At 48.3% G+C, this 17951-nt stretch overlaps 1 protein-coding gene across 2 annotated transcripts in view; it reads left to right on the top strand.

Moving 5' to 3' along the window:
• Positions 1–3610: 3610 nt before the first annotated feature.
• The window catches only part of HCK (HCK proto-oncogene, Src family tyrosine kinase), a 37890-nt gene continuing 23549 nt past the window's right edge, over positions 3611–17951 (top strand). For both annotated transcript variants that reach the window (XM_045807090.2, XM_045807089.2), the window contains exon 1: positions 3611–3898. The gene's annotated coding sequence lies outside the window, so the exon portion shown is untranslated. The remainder of the gene's footprint in view (positions 3899–17951) is intronic.

Here is a 17951-nt window from a genome sequence, read left to right as displayed (position 1 = left end):
GATAGAAGCATTGGAAAGACACACACAAATTTTTGTTGCAGCATTACTTCAATAGCAAAAAAAGGGGGAGGTGGAATTGGCTGGTAACAGGACAAGGTTTCTGCTGTCTGTGGTCCTTTGCCATCAGAACGACAAACTTGTGGAAGAAGGTGTAGCTGATGCTAATGATGACCTCTCGTGTCCCCAAAACAGGCATTGCTCTTCCGGGAGGCTCTCTCTGGTGGCTGGAGCAAGCATGGGGCAGGCCAGAGGTGCTGGGGGATTAATACCCCCAGGATCATCCCTCATCCAATGTCCGCCACACCTTCCAGGAAGGATAACGATGAAGTGGGAATACAACGCTGTCTCCAGAAGTCCCTCTCCAGCAGGAGTGAGTCCCAGGAGCCCACAGTAGTAACTTGGTTGACAATGTTCCCTTGATTGGCTTTCTTCCCCGTCCTATCTTATCCACCTGCTCCCCAACCAGTGTTTTCTGCAGCTCCCAAATAACCCAGTTTCACCTGAATCCATGTCTAGGGTCTGCTTCTGGGGAGCTCAAATTAAGATTAATGGATTAGGGGCACGTGGGTGGCTCAGTTAGTTGAGCGTCTGCCTTCAGCTCAGGTCATGATCCCAGAGTCCTGGAATCCAGCCCCGTGTCGGGCTCCCTGCTCAGCGGGGAGTCTGCTTCTCTTCCTCTGCGCCTCCACTGCTCTTGCGCTCTCTCTCTCTCTCTCAAATAAATAAATAAAATATTTTTTTTAAAGACTACTGGATGATACCAAGAGTCAGTCAAGATGTGGGGAAATGAGGGGAGGAGGCTGGGGGGATGGGGTAACTGGGCAATGGACATTAAGGAGGGCATGTGATGTAATGAGCACCGGGTGTTATAAAAGACTGATTGAATTAATTGAATTTAAATTTTAAAGAGATGTGGGGAAATGTTAGGAGAAGAATTTTGGCAGCAGCCGTTCTGCAAGCAACCATCATTCTTGGCAAAGCAAGTCTTTACAAAATTCTTACACAGGTCCATAGGGCACATGGTAGCCCAAAGTTGTGTGCCATATAGGTGTCCATGACCAGGCGGACGGACACATAAACTGTGGAGGATGCAGACAATGACCTTTAGCAACACGGCGAAATAATAACAACAGTGATGGAGTGGGTGGGGGGAAGCACAAAATTGAGTAAGTACCATTCAAGTAAATTAAACACAGAATTAAAATTTTTTAAATTTTTTAATTTATTTTTTTAAAATATTTTATTTTTTTATTCGACAGAGAGAGAGACAGCCAGCGAGAGAGGGAACACAAGCAGGGGGAGTGGGAGAGGAAGAAGCAGGCTCCTAGCGGAGAAGCCTGATGTGGGGCTCGATCCCATAACGCCGGGATCACGCCCTGAGCCGAAGGCAGGCGCTTAACCGCTGTGCCACCCAGGCGCCCCTAAAATTATTTTTAAAGGGGTACCTGGGTGGCTCAGCCGGATGAGTGTCCAACCCTTGGTTTTGGCTCAGGTCATGATCTCAGGGTCCTGGGATCGAGCCCCACGTCGGGGTCCATGCTCAGCATGGAGTCTGCTTGAGACTTTCTCTCTCTCTCCCTCTGTCCCTCCCCCCTCTAAAATAAATAAATAAATCTTAAAAAATTTTATTTTTAAAATCATATATGTGTATTTAAGCACAGATACCAAACACACAAGAGCAAGGTCATTATCTTTTAATTCATGGTTCTGCCCCCCTCACCCCCCCCCCCACATTTAGTCATGTTTGGAGACATTTTTGTTTGTCACAAGTGGAGAAGGAGGTTGCTACTGGCACTTAATAGGTGGAGTCCAGGAAGGCTGTTCATCATCTTACCATGCCCAGGACAGCCCCCCCAACAAAGAATTATGCAGCCCAAATGCCAATAGTACTGAAGGTGAGAAGCCCTGTGTAGGGGCACCTGGGTGGCTCAGTCGTTAAGAATCTGCCTTCGGCTCAGGGCGTGATCCCAGCGTTTCTGGGATCGAGCCCCACGTCAGGCTCCTCCGATGGGAGCCTGCTTCCTCTCCCACTCCCCCTACTTGTGTTCCCTCTTTCGCTGCCTGTCTCTCTCTGTCAAATAAATAAATAAAATATTTAAGAGAGAGAGAGAGAGAGAGAGGGAGAAGCCCTGTGTAGCCCTGCACAGTATTGCTGAAGGAATGAGTGAATGAGCGAATGAAGAGACGATGGTGGCCTGAAGTGGCTGCTAGCCGTGGGACTACAGAAACGCTGTAAGATTCTTACACATCTTGGAAGTGTACCTGGCAGAGTTTAGTGTGACAATACCTCTCTTTTTCCAGGAGCAGATGTGCTCTGTCCTTGCCTGGTCCTGGGCACATCTCATTCATGTGTGGCCTCCCATTGCCCTCCAGCATCCCGCCCCCTCAATTTTCAAAGTCCTCTGAGCAGCTGGAAACTGGCCAAGAATGAGCCAGGGCGGTGCCTGCGGGTAGGAAACTTTGCATGCCCTTTGAATAGCGCGGGGCCGTGGAGCGGAAACCGCTGACCACAGAAGGACCGGGAAGGCTTGGGACACGGTGTGGGGGAGGGGCCTGGGCTTGTAAGAGGGGATTGGAACGGTAGGGAAAACTGATCAGAACGCCTGGGGAGGGAGGGAAGCAATTAGAATTCTGTGAGAGTGCCCAGGACACGGGTTAGGATCCTTGTGGGCTGAGTTGGAATCCTTTGACGAGGGGTTAAAATCCTGGAGGGTACGGTTGAAATTTTTGGATGGATCGGATTAGAATCCTGAGGGGTGGATTAAAATCCTTTGGGAACAAGATTGGGATTATCCAGGAGCAGGATTAGAATCCCTGGGGTTAGGATTGTGAATCTGGAGGGCTGGGTCAGAATCCTTTGAAGAGAAGGGTTAAAATCCAGTTGGCTGGATTAGAATCCTTGGGGGCAGGATTAGAAACCTCTGATTGGGTGAGGCTAAAAAAATCCTTCAAATGTGAGATTCAAAATCCTTTGGGGGCAGAATTAGGATTTTGGGACGAGTTGGTGTTGCAGGTCTTGGGAGGACGGATTTAATCCCTTTGAGGACAGCATTAGGGTTTGGGGGGGCGGGGATTATAATGCATTAGAGCAGGTGTAAGGTTATTTGGAGGAGGGGGTGGGGTTAGGATCTGTGGGGGACGGATTAAAATTCTTAGGGGCGGGTTTATTATCCTGACAGGGTTAGGATCCTTAGGGGCAGAGTTCGAAGCCTTGAATGGGAGGTGTTTAAAAAAAAAAATCTTTGGAGGCGCCTGGGTGGCTCAGTTCCTTAAACGTCTGCCTTCGGCTCATGTCATGGTCCCAGGTCCTGGTATCAGAGTTCCCCATCGGGCTCCCTGCTCAACGGGGAATCTGCTTCTCCCTCGGCCTCTACTCCTGCTCTTGTTCTCTCTCTCTTTCTCTCTCTTGTTCTCTCTCAAATAAATAAATAAATAAATAAATAAATAAATAAATAAATAAATAAAATCTTCAAAAAAAAAAATCCTTGGGCGGTGGGATTAGGGTGCTGGGAGGTGGGGTGTGGGATTCCAGTCCCTGCGATGGGGTTAGAATCTTCAGGGGCGGAGTTAGGATACATGGGGGTGGGGTTAGCACCGCTCAGGGCGCGGCTAAGGAACCCAGATGGCCTCTGAGTGCCACCGCGTCCCTGGTCCCAGCCGGGGTGCACCACCGAGGCCTAGAGGCGAGCGGGAGAGAACCCGGGCGGTTCAGCGCCAGGGGAGCCGGAGAAGCCGCGGGGCGCCCAAGCCCCTCAGAGCACCGCCCTTGCCTCTTCTCGAAAGTTAGCCCGTCTCCCTTTGGGCACGGGCGCCCCGGGACCCCGGGGGCCGCTGAGCTGGGGGGGCGCTCGAGCTGCGAGGATCCGGGCTGCCCGCAGGACGAGAGGCGGGAGCCCAGGTGAGTGGAGCGCACAGGGCCGCTGAGCGCCGCCTGAGGGTCTTCGTTGCCGGGGAGCCCGGGGTGGGGGGCAGGGCCGGCTGGGGTGCGGCGGGAAGGGGCCGTCGGGGGGAGCCGCGGACCGGCGGTGGGTTGAGGTGCCGGCGGAGGAGATGGCCCAGCTGCGAACCTGGAGAAGCTCTGGGGAGGGGAGCTCTGGCCACCGAGTCACTTCGATCCAGCTCAGCTTCTCGGAGCCGTCCAGGTTCCCTTTCTGCAAAAGAAAAGAAAAACGAGAAGGAAGGGATGGGGCTTCACGGAGACCGGGAGGGGAAGGCCCTTACGGTTCCTGGTGGGGGTGGGTGACGGGTCACGGCGGGTGGGCAGCGGGTTGGCAGCCGCCGTGGGGAAGGGGACAGCTGGCCGTAGGCGCGACGTGCGAACCACACCCGGGCGGGGCTGCAGCTGGGCCCGCTCGCTGCGCTCCCTCCTCCTTCCGCGCTGCGCGCCGATCCCCAGCAGGTCTGGGTCAAACCTCAAAACCTCCTGGACAGACCACAGAGTGTCTGCCCCATCATTTTCCTCTTCGTCAGACCTTGGGCCAAGTCGTTCTCTCTCTCCGAATTCCAGTTTCCTCATCTATCAGATGGGGCTCTTACTCTTTCTCCAAGGCTACAGTGAGCTAGGTGTGGGGGTCATGCAAGGGAAAGTGGGATTCCGGGAGCAACCGGCCTGTTGACCTTGAGCAAGGGATTTGGCCTTCCTGTGCCTCCGTTTTTACACCTGTAGGATGGGGTTATTAATAATGACTCCCTCACAGGGTCGTTTTGAAGGTTAGGTTGTTACTGATGGAAAGCTCTTAGAGCACGATGAACTATTGTCGTAGCTATGACGGTCCAGCCCAGTGCTTCTCAAACTTTGGCAGTATACCAGAATCACCTGGAAGGCTTGTTAAAACACGGATTTCTGGGCCCTGACCCCGGATTTCTGAGTCAGTATGTTCAGTCCAGGGCTCTGAGAATTTACATTCCCAAGTGATGCTGTCGCTGCTGGTCCAGGGACCATGCTTTGAGAACCACTGCGGTAGCCTTTGGCCAGCACAGAGAAATGGCCAGCACAGAGAAAGCCTTCAACAGATATTGGATCCTTTATCCCCTGGCTTTGTCTTCACTATCCTTTTTTTTTTTTTTTTTGAGGGTGGGGGAGAGATGTTAAAATAAAGTAAAGGGAATAATATACTAATAACCCATGAACCCACCACCCAGAGTTTAATGTTAGCATTTTGTTATGTTTGCTTCTGATTTTTTAAAAATAAAATTATTAAAAGTGGCAGATCAGATTGAACCCTCTCCACCTTTTCTCTCTCTCAGTCCTGTTTTTCTCCCTCCCCAGAGACGACCATTGTCATGAAATATAGTCCTTTCCAGTCTGTGCCTTCAAGAATTTATTACATAGATATGGATGCATAAATAATGCATACAATTGTTTTTTTGTGTTTTAAAGATCTCCAAAAATGCTATCCAGCTGTGAGATTCTTCTGCAATATCATTTTTCTTTTCCTTGCCTTATCATTAAGTTGTCAGGGTCTAGCCAGGGTGAGAAGCAGAGATGTAAGTAGTTCCTTCCTTCTCAGTGGAGTGCCCCAGCAGGTGACCACCCTACCTGATTTCTCATTCCCCTGTTGCTGGACATTCAGGTGTGGAACAAGGTGTTTACTACAACAAACCATTCTGCTGGGACCATCCTGGATGTATGTCATATATGTCGAACTCCACGTCAAACTCCAGCATGCTCCTCCAAATGAGCCAGACAGGTGCCCCCAAATATCCTTGGAATTTTTTAAACTTTATTCTTATTTTTTAAAAGATGTATTTATTTGAGAGAGAGCAAGCAAGCGCACAGAGGGAGAAGGAGAAGCAGGGAGCCGGATGGGGGGCTCAATCCCAGGACCCTGGGATCATGACCTGAGCCGGAAGCAGACATTTAACCAACTGAGCCACCCAGGCACCCCCCTTAGATATTTTAATGGCCACATAGTATTCCACTGTCTGGATGCACTATAATTTGTTTAACCATCCTAGGAAAGCACTTTAATGTAGTTTGCAATTCGTAAATTCTTTTGAGTCAAAATTCACGTAGCATTATAAACTTAACCATTTTAAAACTAAAAATTTGGTGGCATTTACTACATTCACAGTGTTGTGCAACCAACACTTCCATAAGGTCCCCAAATATTTTCATCTCCCCAAAAGGAAGCATTGAACCCATTAAAGCAGTCACTCCCACTCCTCCCTCCCCACAGCCCTTGGCAACCCCCAGCCTGCTTTTTGTATCTTAGGATTAATTTATTCTGGCTTCTTCCACATAAGATAATGTTTGCAGGGTTCACCCAAGTTGTAGCATGTATTGATATTTCAGTTCTTTTTACGGCTGAACAATATTTCATTGTATGTATGTACCGCAATTTGCTTACGCATTCGTCGGCAGATGGAAATTTGGGTTGTTTCCACCTTCTGACTGTTGTGAATAGTGCCGCCGTGAGCATGCGCCTACAGGTATTTGTTTGAGCACCTGTTTTCAGTTTCTTGGTTTACACCGAGGAGTGGAATCACTGAGTCGAATGGTAATTCCATGTTGAACTTTTTGAGAAATTGCCAGACTGTTTTGCACCATTTTACGTTCCCGTCAGTCACGTAGAAGGGTTCCAGTTTCTCCGCTTCCTTGCCAACACTTGCAAGGCGTTTTCCTTTTTTAAAAATTACTATTATTGTAGCCACCCTAGTGGGTGTGGGAAGCATAGATCTTAATCTCACCCTAACCTGGCTGCTCCCTGGGGGCCTTTAGCCCTGAGGGTGAGGAGTAAATTGTCTGCATTCAAGGGAACAGGCAGGTCTTGCACTTTAAACTCTTTCTGGAAAGTAAGGGCAAAGACGTGTTGGTCTCCTAAACTACTGTATCACTAACACATAGTAGGTGCCTGGCACATAGTAGGGCCTCAGAAACTTTGAACGTAGGAATGTTGGACAACCTCTCCCCTCCTGAGACTTCAGCACATAGGTGTATGTCAGTTGGCCCCACATACTGATTCTTTATAATTGGTTGCCAAGTTTTAACACCAAGAGAACTCACACAAATCTGGATTTCTGTCTTTTGAAAAACTAAGGAAGTTGGCAGTAGTGGGACTAGAGACTCCGCCTCCCATCCCCCTCTGCTATCCACTCATGGCAGGTGAAGCTTCGCAGGAGCTCCCCTGTGGACTACCCCCAGGGCTGCCGGTTTGCACCGCCTTTTCTTGGATCACTTTCCTCATGTGGGTGTCCCCGTGGGCCTCTACGGCCATTTGAGTTTTCAAGTCCTGCCCCCCAGTCATGATAAGGCCTCCCCTTTTATAGAAAAAGAACACCAGGTCCAGACAGGGTAAGTAGCTTTCCCAAAGTTACACAGCATGTGAGTGATACAATCTCTTTTAGCCTCCATCTTTATAAACAACCCCCCACAGCACTTTGGTCCCCACCCCCTGTCTCCAGCTTCCTCCACCCCAGGGCTGGGAGTTTCAGTGTACTTCTAGGGGCTTGGGTAATGATGCTGAAGAAACCCTTGCTCCACCATAAAACACACCCTTGTTCTTGGCTGGTGCCTGTGGCCCTCTACGTGTCGCTGCACCCTCCGAATGTCACTACACTGGGGTCTGCATTCCTGATACTGCCCTAAGACACCCACCCAAGCTCTACCATCACCCTGAAAGCCTTTGGTCTAGGAGATTTGGTGCAGCCAAGCGAATAGGAGACCTTTCCTCTCCCCCTGCTTGTGTTCCCTCTCTCGCTGGCTGACTGTCTCTGTCAAATAAATAAATAAATAAATAAATAAATAAATAAATAAATAAATAATCTTTAAAAAAAAAAAAAAAGGAGACCTTTCCTCGTCTCTGCCGGAGAAATGAAGAACCGTAGATGGAGGGCAGGAGACCTGAGGGTGAGGGCCCACATTGCCTCATAGAAGCTATGATGCGTTCGGCAAATCCCTCACTCTCTGAGTCTCAGATTCCTCGTCTGAAAGATGGGAATAAAGATACTACCTCCCAAGTCACGTAGCAGAAGTCCTTTGATGGCAACACACACAAAAACAATGTTCCGTATTTTCTGTGGGCATACGTTTCTTTGGAAGCAGACCCTAGAAAAGGAGCCATGTGCATTTACTATTTGGGAGAGGATCCCAGAAACCCCTGGGAGGAGAGTGGGGAAGCGAGCCAGAAGAGAAGGCAGCCAATAGCAGTGTGTTATCAAGCCAGTCACTACCGTGGGCCCCAAGAAACCAGTTACGCTAGGAGCCCTGGGAGCCAGTGAGCATGCGCGGCCGGTGAGGGACCTGGCGTATTTATCCGTTTGCTTCTGTCAGTCCCTGGTTGAGGGCTGCTCCTGGGGGGTGATATTTTCTAGCATTTGCACTTGCCAAGCTCACGGGCAGAGTAGGCGCTAATGGCCACACAGAAATCTCTCAGGCAAAGAAATACAGGTGCCACCAGCAGGAGTGCTCTGAAACGCTGAAGGGCAGCGTGGTGGGGGAGCGCACGGACAGATACCGTGCGTGCGTCCATACGCGTGTGCGTCAGTGCAGAGACACAGCGACCCGAGGGGCAAGGGGTGGCCGTGGAGAGCCTGTAAAGTGAGTAATCCAAAGGCACCTTAGATTCCTCTGTAAGGTTTTCCTCTTTAATAAGGATGATGTCCTGCCTTACCAGGTGATGAAAGGTAATTTTAAAAACAAAATACATACCCTCCAAAACAGAAAAGAAACTGAGACTCTGTCAACTATAAAAAAGCAGCTGTCGAAAGGTCAGAGCGTGCATTATTGTGGCTTCAAGGTTTCTATTTGTAGGGGACAGATTTGGGGGCAGCTGACCTTGGAGCATGATGGGAAATTAGAGTTCAAAGTTGGCCCTCAGGGGCAAACTGGCACCCATGTCCTGTCCGAAGGGGGCAGCTTCCACTCAGTTCCAGTCAAGGAGGGGCTTCATTCCTCTCCAAGCGCAGATGAACAAACATGGATATCCCTTTTCAGTTTAGACACGCATTTATAACTCGTTTCAATGAGGAAAACCAGGGCACCCAGGAGGCTGAAGGAGACTTCATTCAATTATTCAAGAATTTATTGAGTACCTGCTGTGTCCTCGTTTTACACACCGAGATAGAGCAGTGCACAAAACAATCACTTTCCCTCATGTGTCTTACATTCCAAGGATGACAGATCATAAACAGATCCCTAGGTAATTTATTAGTGTGTTAGTTCAGGTCCTTTGAGAAGCAGACTCTCATCTCAGAGAGACTAAATATGCAAGAAATACCTCAGCGGGAATGAGTGTGGGAGCAACTAGGAGAGGCTAGGAGAGTCAGTAGATGGCAAGGCATGTTGGACTCCAAATGAAGAAGAAAGGGAAGGAGGAAAGGAGGGCAGGAAGGAAGAAGGAAAGGAGAGGTGGAAGTGTCTTAGACTCTAGTGCAGTTTCAAGGAAAGCTTGGCAAGCTGTTTGGGGAGCCCTTAGCCACAACCTCCTGTCAGAGGTCCCACTGGCATGGCCTGCCTCAGTTTCCCTGCCACACTCCATCATTGGCTGGAAACAGCCCATAGCAATAGTGATGATGGACTTCAAAGCATGGCAGCTGGGCCATTGGTCAATTCCACTCTCTGCAGTCGGAGATCTGAGAGGCCCATCTTCATGGCCACCACATCAGCTGCTGGGTAAAGCCACGAAGAATACAACTGGGAAGGGCTAAAAAGTGATGGGAGTTGGGGGTGATGAGGGAAGGCCTCTCTGAGCAAGTGAGATCTGCAAAGAGACTTGGGTGACGTGAAAGAGGCTTTTTGGGTGAAGAACATTTCAGAAAGTAGCATGTGCGATGGCCCTGAGGTGGAAACATGGTTGGTGAATTGAGGAATAGCAAGAGGCTAGTGTGGCTGGAAAGGATGTATCAAGGGAGGAAGGCAGGACTACAGGGTTGGGGGGAGCCCAGATCATGGAGCCTTGTTAGCCACAGAGGGGACTTGGGCTTTTATTCCAAGTGAGATGGGAGCCCCAGGAGTTGGTGAGCAGAGGAGGCACGTGAACTGATTAATATTTTAAAAAGCTTGCTTGTCTCTAAGAGGCAGGATGGGGGTTCAAACCCAGCTCTTCGTGACATCAAATCCTATCCTGGAGTTTACAAACTTGCTTGCCGCCTGCTTACCTTAAAGATAAAATTATTCTAAGGAGGTTCACAATTGCCCTTGAATTCTGAACTTGAACAGGTGACCTGGAGGTAACAATGAACATGCTAGGAATTTACTCCATGTTTAGGACAAGTAGTTGACACACACGCATCTCAGAGCCAGCCCTCTGGCCGAGTCAGGCGAATGACCCCAGGCCTTGAGTTCCTCTTCAGCGTGTTGCTCTGTCCCTTGCTATTGTGTAAACCAGGCACCACGCTCACCCTCCCTGGGGCGCTGCTCCACCTGCATAAGGAAGGTCTCACCAACCCCTTCGTGTTTGCCAAGTCCATGTTTTGAGCTCTTTGATGAGAAAGAAACTGAGGGTCAAGAAAAGGGAGTGAAGAGGAGTCAGGGGTGAGCCCAACATGTCCACTGGGGATAACAATCACTTGGGGGTTTAGGTGGTTCATTGAGAAAACAGGGAACTAGAGGAGGGGATCTGCACGGCTCTGCATGCCTGGAAACTCTTCCGGAAGTTGTCCCTGTGGGGGGAAGTCTTTTTCTCCACCTCCATGGCGAGCTGTACCGAGAAGCTTCCTCTAATTGGACAGTCTTGAGCCCGGGGCGGTAGAGGTCTGCCTGCCTGAACTTCCTGTTTGGGTTCCTCGTCCTCATGCTGCAGTTCCCCACTGTAGCCTCTGGGGCCGACCCCAGTGAGAAGCAAGAGAGCTGGTTCTCATGCTACCTGCCACCGACCACCCGGGAAACCTTTCTGCTGTGGATCTCCATTTCCCCATCTGTAAAATAGGCTCTTAACTCTGGTCCTGCTGACTTCACCCAACTATGGTCAGGCCTGTAGAAGGTTGAACACAATAAATTTACTCCACAAACATATATGGAGGGCCTAATACATGCCAGGCACATTCTAGGCATGGTGTCAATGCCTTCAGCTTCGTGGGGTCCATATTCCACACAGCCTCACCTATGCTAATGGATCTAGAACCCTCTTCTCATCCATCAAAACCTACTGTCTGTGAAGTCTTCGCCATAAGCCATTTACACTTAAGTATGAATTGCAATCCCTAGTAAGAATTTCCTCTGCACTGGGCAGCACTCTTTGAGGTTTAAGGGGGGCAGAAATCCAACTTAAACTGGCCCATGCAGGAGAGGGAGATTATTGGGAAGTCCATGAACACATCTCCTTCAGGAAGGGCTGCATTCCAGGGCTTGGGAATCTGTGTTTCTCCATTTTTTGGCTCTGCTTTGCAACTCTTTTCCAGCCAAAGGCCAATGCATGACTCTTAATATCCAGGATGGACTCACGTGTCCACCTTTGCTTCTGTTACTGCAACTCTGATTGGCCAGACTTGGTCAGACACACACCCCCCCCACTGACATCTACAGCTGGAGGTTGAAGTCAGCTCTACCCCAATCCATGAAATGAGGATGGGGGAGAGGTGGTTCCCAAAGGAAGACTGTGGAGTGGTTCTCAGAAGAAGGGGGAGCAGAGACTATACAGGAAAGAACTATCCTCCAACATCTCGCTCCATATTTGGAGAAACTGAGGCCCAGAGAGATGTTGGGACTTGCCTGAGCTCACACGGAGAGCTCGTGACAGAGGTGAAACCAGAATCCAGGGCTCCTCAGCCCCAGCCCTCACAGGCCTCTGCTTGAGCCTAAAAGCTCCTTAAAAACCATCTCCTGCCCACCCCACAGGAAGCCCAGGCAGCACCCTGGCCTCCCTGCCTCGGGCTTCACTCCGAGCGTGCAGGAGGAGTCTCTGTGGCTCCATGGCCTGCCTGGTGACCGTGGGAAGCACCCACGGTGAGTAAGCTGAACTTTCTCATTTCCCTTTGTGTAATGCTTGCAGAAGCTCAGGGGGAGCGAGTTTCAGTTTCCAGGAGCTTCGCAGTGACCTGAGGAAGTGTCTTGGCTAGGGGTCAGGAGTTCTAAGCTAGTCTGGGACCAGGCAAACAACTTCTGCTCTCAGAGCCTGGCTTTGAGTCACATTAGACAAGAATCATGTGTTCAGAAGTTTTTAATAAGCTTCTCACATCCCTGTCACCCAGGACCTCGGGCCAAGCCTGAGAAGCAAGGGCCTCCTATTTTACAGGGCAGGAAATGAAGCTCAGGGGAAGCGACCTACTGACGGTCACATAGCCAGGCAGTGGCAGAACCGGGATCCAAACCCAAGTCTTCTGACCCCAAGTTCAGCCCTCACTCCACTACCTCGGTGGATCTCCTGAAGAATTGCGAGAAATGCAGATTCCAGGCCCTCATTCCCAGAGACTCTGTTGCATTCAGTCCAGATTGTAGCCCGGGGGTATGCAAGAAACAGTGAGGACTATTTGGGTGCGAGCAGTAAAAATCCGATTCAAACTGTCTTAGACCAAATTGAGAATTTATTTGCTCATAAAATGGAAAAATCCTGAGGTTGGCAAGTTTCAGGCATCGCTGGGTCCAGGTGTTCATACGTGTCTTTGGGAATCACTGTCTCCATCGCTCAGCTCTGCTGGCCTCTGTGATGGCTTCACACTAAGTCAGCCCCTCCTGTGAGGTCAGAATGACTCCCAAGAGTTCCAGTTCCCTACACCTACACCTACATCGGCTACCCTTAGAGAAAGAGCGTGCCTTTTCCCTAATTTTCCCAGCAAAATCCCAGGGCCGATTCTGATAGCCTCAGTTAGGACCACATACATACCTATAGCTGAATCGACCACTGTTGGTTGTCAGGGGATGTGGAATTCTCTGGTTGGCCAGACCTGTATCAAGTTGTCGATCCCCGAAGGCAAGGGATGTGTTAGCCTCCAGAAGCTCCCTGCATGGAGTGGGAGAAGGCTGGTTTGCCAGGGAAAATCCAGGTGCTCTTATCAGAAGAGGGATGGCTGCTGAGGAAGCAAGAGCAAAAGGTGTTCTGCTCAAGTAGGAGGATCGCACAGATCATCTGGGCCTTGTCGAAATGCACATTTTGACTGGGGGTGGGCTGTGAGTCCGCATTTCCTTTTTTAAAAAAGATTTTATCTATTTATTTGGGAGAGAGGGCGTGTGTGCACAAGGAGGGGAGGGGCAGAGGGAGAGGCAGACTCCCCCCTGAGCAGAGAGCCCAGTGCGGGGCTCGATCCCAGGATGCTGAGATCATGACCTGAGCCGAAGGCAGACGCTTGACTGACTGAGCCACCCAGGTGTGCTGACTCTGCATGTCCAACAGCTCCTCTGTGATGCTGCTGCTGGTCTCACACTGTCACACACGGTAGCCACGTGCTCTGTTACATTTCTAAGCTCACTTCAAGCCACTGGATCACCAGGCCTCTTCAGTCCCTTCCTGCAGAGAGGGCCTAGGCTGTGTAACCTCCTCCCTCATCCTCTCCTTGCCCTCATCCATCCCATGGCCCCCAAACCCACCCAAACAGCAGTGCCATCTATTAGGGAACCAACTCATCAACGTGTTGCAGACTCAGCTGCCAAGTCCCAAGTCATTCCTGGGGACACTGTCCGTTGTGATCTTCGGGAACCTTTATAGGCGGAGCTGCATAATAAATTCTCGTTTGAATTTAGTGCTCACAAAATATTTGTTTCTGTTGACAAATTGCTGTGCTCCCTGGAATTTTATGGTGACAATGTACAAATTCCCATTTTTACCTTGCCCATAAAGAAGCTGAGAGAGAAATCTAGTAGGCAGTAGCAGTGGCACCCTGGGCTTCTGGTTCAATACTCTTTCCTTTCTAAATGGGGTAGCATAACTCTTTTTGAGTCTTGAAGCACTCTGGATATGGTCTAATATTACAGACTCCCTCAATTCTTTGTGGAAGTCAGTACTTCTTTGGAACATTCTTTTTTTTTTTTTAAGACTTTATTGGGTGCCTGGGTGACTCGGTTGGTTAAGCAACTGCCTTCAGCTCAGGTCACAATCCTGGAGTCCCAGGATCAAGTCCCACATCGGGCTCCCTGCTCAGCAGGGAGTCTGCTTCTCCCTCTGACCCTCTCCCCTCTCATGCTCTCTCTCTCTCTCAAATAAATAAATAAAAATCTAAAAAAAAATAAAGATTTTATTTATTTATTTGAGAGGGAGAGAGAGAGCGGGAGGAGGAGCAGAGAGGGAGGGAAAGGAAGGGGGAAAGAATCTCAAGCAGACTCTTTGCTGAGCATGACCCTGATGCAGGGCTCAGTCTCACGACCCTGAGATCATGACCTGAGCTAAAACCAAGAGTCAGATACTTAACCGACTGAGCCACCCAGGCGCCCCTTTGGAACATTCTTGACTTTCCCCAAATCTTGATTGGAATCCTCCCCATTCTTCAAAACCCAACTTGTTATCCTGCTGCTCGATTATTATAAACAGGTTGCTTTTTCTATGAACATGTTAACATATATGTGTTAGTGGCAGAACCCCGATGTATTCATTTTATAGAAATGGCTTGATATTATATATCTTTTGAAGTTTGCTTTTTTTAAGTCAATAAGTATCTTGGCAATCTTTGCATGGCTTTGACTGTCTTTGCCAATCTGTAACAGCTTCTTTGTATGTGACTTTGGAACATAATTCTGTATATTTAGTCTTCCCTATTCAACTCAGTCCCTGGAGCCGGAACCACATCCTGATGCTTTTACTGTGGACTGATTACAGGCTCTGGGCATTCATTTATTCACTAATTGTAATTTATGCTCCTACTATGTGCCAGGGAGATGCTAAGCCAAGTGCTGAGGGCCACAGCCATGAGTAGGACCAGCCTCTGCTATGCTGCAATGATGGAAAGGTTGTCTGTCTGCACTGTTGCATTCCACAGCTTCGAGCCACAGGTGGCCATTGAGCACCCGAAACTGGCGAATCCTAGAGGAGATGAGCTATACCTGTAACGTACACATTGGGATTAGAAGACTTAGTGTCCGAAACACAAGTATAAGGTGTCTCATTGATACTTTTTTAAACTTTAAAATTTATTTATTTATTTTTTAAATTTTTATTTTTTATTTTATTTTTTTTTTTTAGATTTTATTTATTTATTTGACGGAGATAGAGACAGCCAGCGAGAGAGGGAACACAAGCAGGAGGAGTGGGAGAGGAAGAAGCAGGCTCCCAGCGGAGGAGCCCGATGTGGGGCTCGATCCCATCACGCCCTGAGCCGAAGGCAGTCGCTTAACCGCTGTGCCACCCAGGCGCCCCTATTTTTATTTTTAAGTAGGCTCTCAGTCCAATGTGGGGCTTGAACTCTTGACCCCAAGATCAAGAGTCACACACTCTACTGACTGAACCAACCAGGCAACCCTCATTGATAATTTTTATATTGATTCCATGTTAATAATTTTTGACATGTTCAGGAAAATAAATGCATCTTAAAATTAATTCACTTGTTTCTTTTTACCTGGAAAAATACGGCTATAGAAATTTTTTAATTACATACATGGCTTTCATTACGTTTCCAGCTCTGGTGGTCACAAAAATGAGCATGTCTGAGGTCATGTCACGCCAAGCAGTGGAACAATTCTCCTGGTTTAAGGGGACAGTCACATTTTATGCAAATTTGACTTCTGCCAGTACATAACTTTTTAAAAATCATATTTTATTGTGCAAAAATTGAACTAACGGGAACTCCCTATTTTAAAAAATTAACTTCTTGGGGCACCTGGGTGGCTCAGTTGGTTAAGCATCTTACTCTTGAGCTCAGCTCAAGTCTTGATGTCAGGGTTGGGAGTTCAAGCCCCCATTGGGCTCTAGGCCTACTTAAAATAAAATTAAATTAAATTAAAATTAAAAGTTAACTTCTGCAGTGTTGCTGTTATCTCTAAGCTTGTGGGTCAGAGGAATTGTATCTGTGTTTGCTTTATCCTCCACGTTTGCTAGTTAGCAGAATTGGTTATGGTTAACATTTCTGTAGGGCTTGCTGTGCCGGGAACCTTTACATTTATCAACTCGTTCAGTGCTCACCACCACCCTGTGCGGTAGAACCCCACCGTCCTTTCTCAGAGGTGGCCTCGGATCATGCATCAACATGAGGGTGGCAGAGTCCCGTTGCTCAGGACCCCGAGGCCATCTCAAATATGTAAATTGCTGGTATAAATGATACTCAGTAGGAGCTCAGAGAAGCAGAAGGAGCTGCCCCGCATCACACAGCAGTGTTCTTCCCAGAATGCTCTTCTATAATCAAAAAATACGAAATGTAATACGATTGTATGCCATACAGAACCACACGATATGCTGTCTTATTTCCAGAACCGTAAGACACATTTATCATAAGTCAAAGAGAGGTGTTTTAAATACATACAAGTACATTATAAAGCCGTGATTAATTGTGATAATTTTTCAAATTAATGAGCCAGCACTCTGGGGGTCTGAAGCAGTTCCTTATTTTATTCACAACAGGCAAATGAAGCAGAGACCGCTTAAGTCTTGAAGTGGTAAATTGTTGCCAATTCCCACACAGACGGACAGAAACATCCTTGTGAATAAAAAGAATCTTTTTTAACAAAGTAACTCCCCAAAGCCTAGGAATATGGATTTTTTTTCTTAAACCACAAACATGTGTTTATTTTAACAAGATAAGTGTAACTGAGTTCTAACCGCTTTTGGAGGAGAATTACAATGGTGTAGAGCTGAGGAAGACAATTACTCTCTCATGGGGCTGCTTAGGGCTCATCTCAGCAAATACACATGAGCATTTTGAGAGAAGAAATAAAACATTTCGGCCACTTTTGCAATTAAGTTTTGACTGATCTGATAAATGTGTTTTCTTTAAGTATCTTTAAAATTCGTGAACCCATCGGTAATATCTGTCAGCTTTACCTCCAAAATGTCCCTCCTGAATCTGTCCGTTGCTTACCTCCCCGGTGGCCACCACCCCGGGGCCTGGCCACCATCTTCTCATGCCTTCACTCCCGCAGTGAATGGGGTTCCCTGCCCTGCTTCCTAGAGTCCACACTCCACCCAGCAGCCATTATTTGAAATGCAAATGAATTCCATCATTTTCTTGCTTAAAACTTTCCATGGTTTCTCATCATCTTTAGAATCAAATCCAGATTCCCCACTGGCTGTAAAAGATATGGCAGCCTAGTCCCAAGCCACACTCCTCTTGCCTGCCTGTGACCTCCAGCCACACCGGCCTCCTTTCAGTACCTTGTTCTCTCCAAGCACATTCCAGCCGCAGGGCCTTTGCACTTGCTGTTACCTCTGCCTGGAACGCTCTTCCCTCACTGTGTTACATGACTGGCTCCTTTGTGCCACTGGGGTCCCAGGTCTGACATCACCTCCTCAGAGAAGTCTTCCCTAATCACCCTGTCTAAAAAAGCCCTGCACTGTTGTTTCCTATCACATCCTTTATAATTGTCCTCACACTTTTCACTAACTAAATTTATCTTGTTATGTATTTGTTTACCTGTTTGTTGTCTGGGTCTCCCGTTCGTCTCCAGGGTGAGCTCCATAACGGCATGAACTCGCTTATCTTATTCATGGTTTAGAAGGGGGCTCTGGGGCGCCTGGGTGGCTCAGTCAGTTGAGCGCCTGCCTTCGGCTCAGGTCAGGTTCCAGGATCCTGGGATCGAGCCCCGCATCAGGTTCCCTGCTTAGCAGAGAGTCTGCTTCTCCCTCTGCTGCCACTCACCCTGCTTGTGCTCGCTCGCTCTCTCTGTCAGATAAATGAATAAAACCTTAAAAAAAAGAAAGAAATAAAATAGAAGAGTGCTCAATAAGTATTTGCTGAGTAAACTAAAGAATGAATGACCAAATAAACTTATGAGAGAAAGAAGGAAGAAAGAAAGAGAGGGAGGAAGGGAGGAAGGAAACTATTATAAGGCAGTTATAAATGATACAAGGAAGACGATGCCTTGACTACTATGTAGCTGGGTTGTTTGAGCCGTATGACGTGACCTCATCTTGGTCGTTGACTATAAAATGGTCATT

The sequence above is a fragment of the Ursus americanus genome, chromosome 22 (assembly GCF_024610735.1).
Source record: "Ursus americanus isolate L20-20 chromosome 22, mUrsAme1.1.p, whole genome shotgun sequence".
NCBI lineage: Eukaryota > Metazoa > Chordata > Mammalia > Carnivora > Ursidae > Ursus > Ursus americanus.
The sequence above is the reverse complement of the archived record's forward strand: the minus strand, read 5'-3'. Positions and strand labels throughout refer to the sequence as shown.